This window comes from Vidua chalybeata, unplaced genomic scaffold, assembly GCF_026979565.1.
Source record: "Vidua chalybeata isolate OUT-0048 unplaced genomic scaffold, bVidCha1 merged haplotype W_reject_6, whole genome shotgun sequence".
In the NCBI taxonomy this organism is placed as follows: domain Eukaryota; kingdom Metazoa; phylum Chordata; class Aves; order Passeriformes; family Viduidae; genus Vidua; species Vidua chalybeata.
This window is the reverse complement of record NW_026530355.1, coordinates 450,828-463,208: the sequence shown is the minus strand read 5'-3', so window position 1 is coordinate 463,208 and position 12,381 is coordinate 450,828. Positions and strand designations below refer to the sequence as shown.

The 12,381-nt window shown below is 51.7% G+C and overlaps 1 pseudogene; it reads right to left on the bottom strand.

Annotated features, from left to right (window-relative positions):
- Positions 1-582: 582 nt before the first annotated feature.
- On the bottom strand, positions 583-8,488 carry LOC128783285 (olfactory receptor 14J1-like; annotated as a pseudogene).
- Positions 8,489-12,381: the final 3,893 nt, after the last annotated feature.

Genomic DNA, 12,381 nt, shown 5'->3' with positions numbered 1-12,381 from the left:
CCACGGCCAGCCTGGGGCTGCTGACGGGGGTTTTCTGTGCTGAGCCTTGGCCTGGCCGTGTTCTTGAGAGAGCCTGGGCAAGGAGCCTGGAGCCCCCAGGCCCTGGCCTGAGGCGTCAGCGCTGCCCCAGCAGTGCCCATGGCCTGTCCCTGCTGCAGCCCCGGCACTGCCACCCCCAGGACTGTGCCCGGCCCCGAGAGCACTCAGGCCCTGCAGCAACACCAGGGCCACCAGGGCAGCGGGGCAGGGCCACGGGAGCAGCACTGGCAACACCAAGTGCTGCTGCTGCTGCTGGGCACAGCTGCTGTGCCAGCACTGATCTGCCCCCAGCTCTGCACACAGACATTGCTGCTGCAGCTCCAGAGAAGGCAACAAAAGGGCAGCTCTGCAGAAAACCCTGCTGGGAGATCCTTGAGTTCCTTTAAAGCCACCGAGAGCGCAGCCCCTCATTGACACAGTCTGTGGCTGCAGGGAAGGTGGAGAGAAACAAAATGAGAAATGGCACAAACAAAGACATTGCTTTGTGGACGATATTGAAAAAGAAAAACAAAGAAAATGAACCTCCAAAACGAAACCAACAAGAAGAATCAAAGATTACTTTTATTTGATGTGATTTGGGGAATAGGCCATAAGTCTACTGTTTCTGAAATGGTCCAGTCATCAGTCTCCACGGTGCAGCCTTGAGCTCCGAATTCCTCAGGCTGTAGAGGAGGGGGTTCAGGGCTGGAGGCACCACCGAGTACAGAACTGACCGGGCCAGATCCAGGGATGGAGAGGACATGGAGGGAGGCTTCAGGTAGGCAAACATGGCAGTGCTGAGGAACAGGGAGACCACAGCCAGGTGAGGGAGGCAGGTGGAAAAGGCTTTGTGCCGTCCCTGCTCAGAGGGGATCCTCAGCACAGCCCTGAAGATCTGCACTTAGGAGAAAACAATGAACAGCAAACATCTGAATCCTAAACAGACACTAACAGCAAGAAGCCCTAGTTCCCTGAGGTAGGATTTGGAACAGGAGAGCTTGAGGATGTGTGGGATTTCACAGAAGAACTGGCCCAGGGCATTGCCCTGGCACAGGGGCAGGGAGAATGTATTGGCTCTGTGCATGAGAGCATTGAGAAAGGCACTGGCCCAGGCAGCTGCTGCCATGTGGGCACAAGCTCTGCTGCCCAGGAGGGTCCCGTAGTGCAGGGGTTTGCAGATGGACACGAAGCGGTCGTAGCACATGATGGTCAGGAGGGCAAGCTCTGCTGAGATGAAGAACATAATGTAAAAGAGCTGAGCAGCACATGCTGAGTAGGAGATGGTGCTGGTGTCCCAGAGGGAATTGTGCATGGCTTTGGGGACAGTGGTGCAGATGGAGCCCAGGTGGCTGAGGGCCAGGTTGAGCAGGAAGAAGAACATGGGCGTGTGCAGGTGGTGGCCGCAGGCTCCGGCGCTGATGATGAGGCCGTTGCCCAGGAGGGCAGCCAGGGAGATGCCCAGCAAGAGGCAGAAGTGCAGGAGCTGCAGCTGCCGCGTGTCTGCCAGTGCCAGCAGGAGGAAGTGGCTGATGGAGCTGCTGTTGGACATTTGCTGTGGCTGCACAGGGGGACCTGTTCATGGAGAAAGGACAGGGAAGAGTTAGAGGAGATACCTGTAACCAAAATCAAAGCCATTTCCCATACACCCTCCTCTGTAGCACACACGGACAGAAATCTGTGTTTAAGAGTTCTGGGGTTTTCTTTATAAGCTCCCCAATATTTTTCCTAGTATTCTTGTATATCAAAATCTCTGCATTTCTGTTTCCCCAGGGAGAACAGAGCAAGTTGTGTGAGGCAAAGTGATGAGAGGAGAGTGAGGGGAGATGGTCTGTCATTCTGACCTGTTCAGACTTTCTCGGGGCTTTAACCTCTCTCAGGTGGAGGGTGATCACATTCTCCTACTTCCCCTAAAATGTCACCAGGTACTGCTGAGAACAGATGGATCAACCACAGCCGAGCTCCACATATGTAGCCAAGGACTCACATTGCTCATTTCACCAACCCAGCAACATTTTCAGTGTCACAACACCTCTGTCTTTCCCCATCAATCTTATAACTCAGAGATGCTCTAGGACAGGTTTGCATCCTGGATTGGAGCTCCCAGCTTGGACTGAAATCTCAGGGAGACTTCCAAGAATCCTTCTGATGGCATTGGATGAAGGGAGATGCAGCTCCTTCCCTGGCTGCACTGCCAGCATTGCCCAGAGCCGGGCCCTGGGGACAGCTGTGTCACCCTGAGCCAGCTGTGCCCCCTGCCAGAGCCCCCAGTGCCAGGCAGCTGCTCCCAGCCCTGTGCTCTGCAGAGGGAACTGGGCCCGGGGCTGCAGAGCTGCCCCACGGCTCTGCTGCAGCTCTGCCTGCACAGGAGGGGCTGCACGCCTTGGAGCCCCGGCCCTGAGGGCAGAGGCTTGGCTGGGGGCACAGGAGGGAGGGGGCTTGTGCAGAGGGAGGGGCTTCACTGGAGGGGATCCTCTGCACATCTCTAAACTCTCCCTGCCACAGCACTTCTGGGTTTTGTTTTCTCTCCTTGCCTGATCTCTTCTCTGCTTCCTGGAGATTTTCCTCCTGCAGGTGTTTCCCTCTGCCTGATCTCTCCGTGCCAGCACTCACAGACCCCAAATCTCTGTGCACTCTCTTTGGCCTGACAGAACCCTGCCTGTTTGCAGGGCACTGGCTGGGGGCAGCTTCTGTTTGCAGCTTGGAGAAAGGACAGCTCAGACTGAGCCTGATGGCTCCAGCAAATGTGATGCTGGTGCTGTCCATGGGCAGAGTGGCTGCAAGCACATTAGGGATGTACTGTGAACCTGTACATCACTAAAAGTAACAGCTCAGATGTCTCAGGCACTTGACAAAATTAATAATCAATAATTCATAATCAACATTTAATATTCATCCATCCCTCCCTGCCATCCTGGAATATTAGGAAACTGAATACAAAGTCTTTGGAAATCTCCTAATTTTTATCAAATCTTTGTCCTGGAAATATTCTGTGACTGATCAGAACCCCTCAGCATGTCAGAGCTTCATGAGCATTTCACCTGTCCTGCACCAGAAATACTCAGAGTTGTACTCACAGGGTCTGTGGGCATTGGGATGTTCCAGCTTGAGGAGATCACTGCAGGAGCTGCAGCTGCCTTGTCCTGCAGCCAGAGGTTCCTGTGCCAAGGGCTGGCAGTGATTCTGCCCCAGGCACTTCTCAGCACCTTCCCAGCCCTGACTGATTGAAGCTCTCTGTGCCTCTGGGCTGTGCCCAGACTGGCTGCAGGCAGTGCCCCAGCCCTGCTGGGCTGGGAGAAGAGCTGCTCATCAAGAGAAATGTGCTTTTGAAGCTCTTCTTGGTTGCCAGGATCACCCTCTGTGCCAGGAGCCTGGCCCAGCTCAGCAGCACAGACACAGCACAAGGACTTGAATGAGCCTCTGGGGCTTTGTGCTCAGGCCCTGAACATCAGGCCCTGAGAGGGAGCTGCAGAAACCTCTCTGTAGGAGGAGGGGTTGGGGAAGGCAGTCTAGGGTTGCCATGGGAAACAGCAGTTGTATGAGTTCTCCCCCCCTTTTGTAAGAGAATTGTACCCTCCCCCTGTCCTGTCACTTATAGTTCAAGGCTGCCCCTTAGCCTAGAATCTTCTCTGTTCCACGTTTTCCCTTTGGTTCTTCCACCAAGAACACTCCTTTCCCTTTTCCCCACGGGTTAATGTTATATTTCCCCTCCCTTTAGCCTTCTCCCGATTGTACCCTCGAATGCTAAACCCTCCTACCCCTACGCAGTAAAAGAATCCTCACCCTGCCCTTCGGGGCTCTCGGAATCATCCTCCCTTCTGCTTCGTTGTCTCCCTGTCTGCCCCTTCTGCGACCCTTCAATAAACGAGCAGGATTTCAGCAGCCTGAGTGTCCCTCCCGTTCTTCTGGCGGACCCTCAGATGTACCAGCTATCTGAGCTTCGTGCCGAGTGGCTACAAGCCCCCATGGCTCGGCAATCATGAAACTTTGTGGAACAAAGGCTCCATTGTTAACCTCCAAAACTAAAAATACAATTTCCACATCATGGAACCTTGTGAAACCAAGGCTCCATTGTTACCACCCAGAACCAAGGAGACCATTGTGACATCATGGAACATCGTGGAACTAAGGCTCCATCCTTTCCATCCGGAAACATGAAGACGATTGTGACATCATGGAACCTCGTGGAACCAAGGCTCCATTCTTTCCATCTGGAACCATGGACACACTAGTGACATAATGGAACCTCATGGAACCAAGCCCCCATTGTTACCGTCCAGAAATAAAGAGACCATTGGGACATCATGGAACCTCATGGAACCAAGGCTCCATTATTACCGTCCAGAATGAAGGAGACCATTGTAAAATCCAGGAACCTCATAGAACCAAGTCTCCATTGTTACCATCCAGAACAAAGGAGAATATTCTGACATTATGGAACCTCGTGGAACCAAGGATCCACTGTTACCTTACAGAACTGAGGAGACCATTGTGACATCATGGAACCTTGTGGACCCAAGGCTCCATTGCTACCCTCCAAAATCAAGGAGGCCATTGTGACATCATGGAACCTCGTGGAACCAAACACCCATAGTTACCGTCCAGAATTAAAGAGACCATTGTGACATCATGGAACCTCGTGGAACCAAGGCTCCATTCTTTCCGTCCGGAAACAAGGAGACCATTGTGACATCATGGAACCTACTGGAACCAAGCCTCCATTGTTACCGTCCAGAACCGAGGAGACCATTGTGACATCATGGAACTTCGTGGAACTAAGGCTCCATTTTTACCATCCAGAACCCTAAGAGCATTGTGACATCATGGAAAGTCGTGGAACCAAGGCTCCAATAATACCCACGAAAACCAAGGAGAGTATTGTGACATCCAGGAACCTGGTGGAACCAAGGCTCCATTGATCCAAACCATATCCGTGGAGACCATTGTGACACCATGGAACCTCGTGGGACCAAGGCTCCATTGCTACCGTCCAAAATCTAGGATACCATTGTGAGATCATGGAACCTCGTGGAACCAAGGCTCCATTCTTACCCTCCAGAAGCAAGGAGGCCACAGTGACTTCATGGAAGCTCATGGAAGCAAGGCTGAAATTTTACTATCCATAAACGAGGAGACCACTGTGACATCATGGAACCTGGTGGAACACAGCTCCATTTTTACCCTCCAGAAATGAGAAGACCCTTGTGAAATCATGGGACCTCGTGGAACCAAGGCTCCATTCTTACCCTCCAAAACAAAGGACACAATTCTGAAATCATGGAACCTCGTAGAATCAAGGCTCCATTGTTACCCGCCAAAACAAAGGATACGATTGTGACATCATGGAACCTCGTGGAACCAAGCCTCCATTATTACCCTCCAAAACAAAGGATACAATTGTGACATCATGGAACCTCGTAGAACCAAGGCTCCATTCTTACAATAGAGAACAAATGAGAACAGTGTAATATCATGGAACCTCGTGGAACCAAGGCCCCATTGTTACCGTCCAGAACCAAGGAGACCATTGTGACATCATGGAAGCTCGTGGAACCAAGCCTCCATTGTTACCGTCCACAACTGAGGAGACCATTGTGACATCATGGAACCTCGAGGAACAAAGGCTCCATTGTTACCCTCCTGGAGGAAGGAGACCCTTGGGACATCATGGAACCTCGTGGAACGAAGGCTCCAGTGTTAACAGTCAAGAACCAAGGAGACCTTTGGGACATCATGGAACATCATGGAACCAAGGCTCCATTGTTACCGTCCAGAACAAAGGAGACCATTGTGACATCAAGGAACCTCGTGGAACAAAGTCTCCATTTTCACATCCAGAACCGTGGAGACCAATGTGACATCATGTAACCTCGTGGAACCAAGGCTCCACTGTTACACTCCAAACCCAAGGCGACAATTGTGACATCATGGAACCTCGTGGAACCAAGGCTCCATTGTCACGTCCAGAGGTAAGGAGACAATTTTGACAACATGGAACGTCGTGGAACCAAGGCCCCATTGTTACCTTCCAGAACTAAGGAGACCATTGTGACATCATGAAACCTCGTGGAACCAAGGCTCCATTGTTACACTCCAAAACCGAGGAGACCAATGTGACATCATGGAGCCTCGTGGAACCCCGGCTCCATCATTACCGTACAGAACCGAGGAGACCATTGTGACATCATGGAACCTCGTGGAACCAAGGCTCCATTGTTACTGTCCAGAACCAAGGAGACCATTGTGACACCATGGAACCTCGTGGAACCAAGACTCCATTGTTAACGTCCAGAGCCGTGGAGACAATTGTGACATCATGGCACCTCGTGGAACCAAGGCTCCATTGTTATCAGTCGAGAACAAAGGAGACCATTTTGACATCATGGAACCTCGTGGAACCAAGGCTCCATTGTTACCGTCCAGAACCAAAGAGACCATTCTGACATCATGGAACCTCTTGGAACCAAGGCTCCATTGTTACTGTCCAGAACCCAGGACATCCATGTGACATCATGGAACCTCGTGGAACAACGGAACCATCGTTACCCTCCAGAACAAAGGAGACTATTGTGAGATCAGGGAACCACGTGGAACCCAGGCTCCATTGTTACCATCCAGACGCAAGGAGATATTTGTGACATCATGAAACCTCGTGGAACCCAGGCTTCGTTGCTACCGTCCAGCACTGTGGAGACCATTGTGACATCATGTAATCTCATGGAACCAAGACTCCATTGTTATTGGAAAGAACCAAGGAGATCCTTGTGACATCTTGGAACCTCATGGAAACAAGGCTCCATTGTTACCCTCCAGAACTAAGGAGACCATTGTGACATCATGGAACCTCGTGGAACCAAGGCTCGATTTTCATGCCCAGTACCAAGGAGACCATTGTGACATCATGGAACCTCGTGGAACCAAGGCTCCATTCTTACCATTCAGAAACAATGAGACCATTGTGACATCATGGAACCTCGTGGAACCAAGGCTCAATTGTTACACTCCAGAACCAAGGAGGCCATTCTGACATCATGGAACATCGTAGAACCAAGGTTCCATTTTCATGTCCAGAACCAAGGAAACAATTGTGGCATCATGGAACCTCGTGGAACCAAGGGTCCATTGCTACCATCCAGAACCGAGGAGACCCTTGTGACAACATGGATCCTTGTGGAACCAAGGCTCCATTGTTACCAAACAGAACCGAGGAGACCATTGTGACATCATGGAACCTCGTGGAAGCAAAGCTCCATTGTTATCGTCCAGAACCGTGGAGACCATTGTGACATCATGGAACATCGTGGAAGCAAGGCTTCATTTTTACCATCCAGAACCGTGGAGACCCTTGTGACGTCATGGAACCTCGTGGAACCAAGGTTCCATTGCTACCGTCCACAACCAAGGAGACCCTTGTGACCTCATGGAACCTCATGGAACCAAGGCACCATTGTTACCACCCAGAAAAAAGCAGACCATTGTGACATCATGGAACCTCGTGGAACCAAGGCTCCATTGTTGCACTCCAGAACCAAGGAGATACTCGTGACATCTTGGAACCTCGTGGAACCAAGGATTCAATGTTACTGTCCTGAATCAAGGAGACAACTGTGACATCATGGAACCTCGTGGAACCAAGGCTCCATTGTTACACTCCAGAACCAAGGAGACCATTGTGACATCATGGAACCTCATGGAACCAAGGCTCCATTGCTACCCTCCAAAATCAAGGGGACAATTGTGATATCATAGAAGTCAATGGAACCAAGGCTCCATTGTTATCCGCCAGAACCAAGGAGACCATTGTGACATCATGGAACCTCGTGGAACCAAGTCTCCATTGTCACGTCCAGAACTGAGGAGAACATTGTGACATCACGGAACCTCGTGGAACCAAGGCTCCATTGTTACTGTCCAGATTCAAGGAGATACTTGTGACATCATGGAACCTCGTGGAAGCAAGTCTCCATTGTTACTGTCCAGATTCAAGGAGATAGTTGTGACATCATGGAACCTCGTGGATGCAAGGCTCCATGTTTATCTGTAGGAGGAGGGGTTGGGGAAGGCTGTCTAGGGTTGCCATGGGAAACAGCAGTTGTATGAGTTCTCCACCGCCTTTTGTAAGAGAATTGTACCCTCCTCCTCTCCTGTAAGTTATTGTTCAAGACTGCCCCTTAGCCTAGAATCTTCTCTGTTCCACATTTTTCCTTTGGTTCTTCCACCAAGAACACTCCTTTCCCTTTTCCCCACTGGTTAGTGTTATATTTCCCCTCCCTTTAGCCTTCTCCCTATTGTACCCTCAAATACTAAACCCTCCTACCCCTACGCAGTAAAAGAATCCTCACCCCGCCCTTCGGGGCTCTCGGAATCTACCTCCCTTCTGCTTCGTTGTCTCCCTGTTTGCCCCTTCTGCGACCCTTCAATAAACGAGCAGGATTTCAGCAGCCCGAGTGTCCCTCCCGTTCTTCTGGTGGACCCTCAGATGTACCAGCTATCCGAGCTTCATGCCGAGTGGCTACAAGCCCCCACGGCTTGGCAACTGGCTCCCCGAACAGGGACGGACACCAGCGAGTCCAATCCTTGACCGTCTCCTGGAGATTGCCTGCTCTGTGACCAGCCTTCTCCAGGATTGCAAGCGGCGTTCAGGGCCAGTTCCAGGGACAGTTGCCCTTTCAGTTCGGAAGGCTTCTGTCTCCTGGGTTCTGCTGATAACCGACGGACCTTCGAGCTGCGCGGCAGCGGCGACGCCCTCGGACCAGCAGAAGTTCCACCAGACCCCTCTTCGATCTCCCCGTTTTATGCCTGAGTCCTTCAGAGGTATGCTTATCTCGCTTTTTCTTACACCTGACTAGGCTTCACCTCCCTTTTTTGGTTTTTTTTTTTTGGTTTTTTTTCCTTTTCGAAGAGGGTGATTTAGCTGTGAGACCTGATATAATGGGTAACCGCGTGTCTCCAGCTCAACGGGAGTTTTATATCCAAATTAAGTCCCACCTTGTTTTAGGGAACATTTCTTTTGATAAGAGAGATTTAAAGCCTTTTGTTAAATTTATTTTTGAACATTTTCCTGCTACTACATGGGAAGATGTTTTGGTGCCTGATTTCTGGGGAAGAGTTGGGAGTAAGATTTACGATTTACAAGTTCAGGGGAGGATTTCAGTCGGTCGTTTTTTTCCGCTTTTTCATTCCATTCTTAATTTGTTAAAAAAGAAGGGAGAGAGTTGGGTCCCCAGTTCACCTACCTCATGTTCCTCCCCCCCCAATTCCCTCTTCCCCTAAGGGCGGATCGGGAGACAGATCCTGCCATACATCGGCACAGAGCTGCTGCCGTCTCTCTGCTGCTTCCCGATCCTCCCTGTCCCATTCGTGTGTTGGGACTGGCCACCTCAACACATGTCATTCCTGTTCCCTTCATACCAGAGACCCTAATCCTAGTTTGAAACCCTGTTGCTCTTTAGAGGACTTAACTGAACAAATAGGACAAAATGGCGCCTGCCTCGTGGCGAAAAAGGACCAGCCTCAAGATGGTGCCCCTCCTTCTCCTTCACCCCAGAAAATTCCCGCTGTCTCGCCCCCGCCTCCTCCCCCCACTCCGTCGAGTGCCGCCCCTGCGTCGGGACCCGTCCCCTCCTTCCCTCTGACCACACCCCTGGGTGGGCCCCCTGTGGCTGAGACCAGCCCCCAAGTGGGCCCAGCCCCTGTGGGTGGGAACCCCCCACCAGAAAGTCACTCCCCGGTGGGTGGGTCGGGACACGCCTCCTCCTCTCCTGCCACTGCCAGTTCCCACGCTACCAGAACCGGGAAGAAGCCTGGCCAGAAGCAGGCCATCCTGGCCTGCCGGGCCCACTGTCTCCAGGACCCACCAGCCAGGGAGAGGCACCGTGCCCTAACCTGGCCTGCTTCATCCTCGGAAGAGGATGAGGATGAGGAGAGTGGCAGCCCCCGGCATTCCAACAAGTTGGGGGCGGTTGGGCAAAGATCAGAGAGGAGGCAATTAAGGATGGGGATTTGGAATTGGCACGGGACTTGGGCAGCTTTGCGGCACCGGTCATCCTCCGGCGGGGGAGGGAGCCAAAGTGGGAGCAAATTCCATACGCTGAGGTGAAGGAGTTAAGGAAGGCTGCCAAAGATTACGGCAGAAACTCGCCTTTCTTTAAAAATGTGCTGGACTTAACATTTGCTGGACATTTGCTAGTCCCCCATGATTTAAGGTATATTGCTGAGGCACTGTTTTCTCCCACCAAATGCAACCTCTGGGAGATTCATTGGAAAAAACTGTTGAAACCACTCCTGTGCAAGTATGATCTCGCAGAGGTGGTGGGAGAGGGGGATGAGGCAATGGAAGCCCTTGCTGGAGAAGGGGAGTTCAGCAGTCCGGAGGACCAAATTCTACTAGCACAGGAGCTGCTTCAGGACATAGCAGCAGCAGGAAAGGAGGCACTCCTGAAGATACCGGATGGTAAGACTCCCCTCCAAAACTTTTCTTCCATCATGCAAGGGCCTGAGGAGACTTTTATTACTTTTGTTGATAGACTGAAAGAGGCCATTGAGAGACAAATAGACAACGTAGAAGCTCGTGCAGAGCTTCTACGAAAGATGGCCATTTCTAATTCTAATTCGGAAACAAAAAAGATTCTCCGTGCACTACCTCAGGACCCCGAGCCCACCATCTCTCAGATGGTGGAGGCTTGCACAAAGGCAATGTCAATGGAGCACACGGCGGCCCTGGCTGTCAGCAAAGGGGTGGGAGAGGCCATGATAAACTTACAAAATACACGCTGTTTTAACTGTGGTCAGCTGGGTCACATCCAGGTGAACTGTCCCCACTGGCCACAAATTCAACAACCTATCTTGCCCCCCCAAGACCATATCCTAGGAACCCATTTTATCAAGATCACCAGTTTCATCTACAGCAACAAGGGTACCAGCCAGCGGGAAACTGGCGGCGAAGCGCGAGGAAGGGCCGCGCGACGACACCAAGTGGCCCTTCTCAGCATCCCAGCCTCCCGACCATCAGGGAGGACGAGTGGCCGCGCGGCCAAGTCCAGCAGTTCAGCGCAGCCACGAGGACAGACTCCGCCTCTTCCGCCGGACAGGTACCCTAAATCAGGGCAGTCGTCGGGTCCTCCGCAGCAGCGTCACCATCTCTCTCCAGGATGAGGACCTGACGAGAGCTCCTGCTGGGTTCCTGGGCCCCCTCCACGACCGTCGGGACACCACCGTGCTCATCTTAGAAGAGTCCTTCAACATGCTGAATGAAATCACCATCTTACCTGAGGTAGTGTGTTTTCCACCAGGAGAGAAGATCACCGTCTCCGTCATTTGTAACCACCCGCCATTTACTTTAAGGAAAGGAGATCCTTTTGCTTTGCTTTACGTACTGGACACCCACGATGACCTGGACACAGAGAGACATGTTTTCTTCACCCAAAATGTATGTAAAGAAAGACCATTAATTGATGCCAAACTTTCTTTCCAGGGAAAGTCGGTGCAGATGCGGCTCATGGCAGACACAGGAGCTGACGTGACCATCATCCCCCAGGTGAGGTGGCCCAGCGACTGGGAGCTCGTGCCCCCTTGCGGCAGGATCTCCGGTGTGGGCGGAGCGGTCCACTCTCTGAGGAGTAGGCATCTTGTGTGCGTGGAAGGTCCGGAAGGACAATTGGCAACGGTGAGACCTTTTGTTGTCTCTTCAAACATACTATTATTAGGAAGGGATGTTTTATCCCAATGGGGAGCCCGCCTCGACATCCCTAGCCCTTCGTGGGATTTTTAGTGTGGGCCACTGCAGAGTGCACTTCCCCACCCCTGACCTGGAAAACCAACACAGCGGTCTGGGTGGATCAGTGGCCCCTTCCATCAGAAAAATTGAGTGCGCTTCATAAATTAGTAGAGGAGCAGGTGAAACTTGGGCATTTAACACCTTCTACCAGCCCTTGGAATAGCCCTGTCTTTGTAATTAGAAAACCTGGCACAGACAGGTGGCGCCTGCTCCAAGACCTGTGAAGGGTTAATGATGTGATAGAAGATATGGGTCCCATTCAACCAGGCCTTCCATCACCTTCTATGCTCCCCAGAGACTGGCAGCTAGCAGTGATAGACATCAAAGACTGCTTTTTTAACATTCCGCTCTACTCCGGGGATGCTCCCAGGTTCGCCTTTTCTGTACCATCATTGAATAGGGCTGAACCTTTTAAAAGATATCATTGGACATCCCTGCCTCAGGGGATGAAAAATTCCCCTGTGCTCTGTCAGACTTTTGTAGCGCAGATTTTATCACCTGTGCGCCGGCTTTTCCCTGAGGCCATCATCCTGCATTACATGGATGATGTGCTAGTTTGTGCTTCCGACTCGACATACCTAAAGGCAACA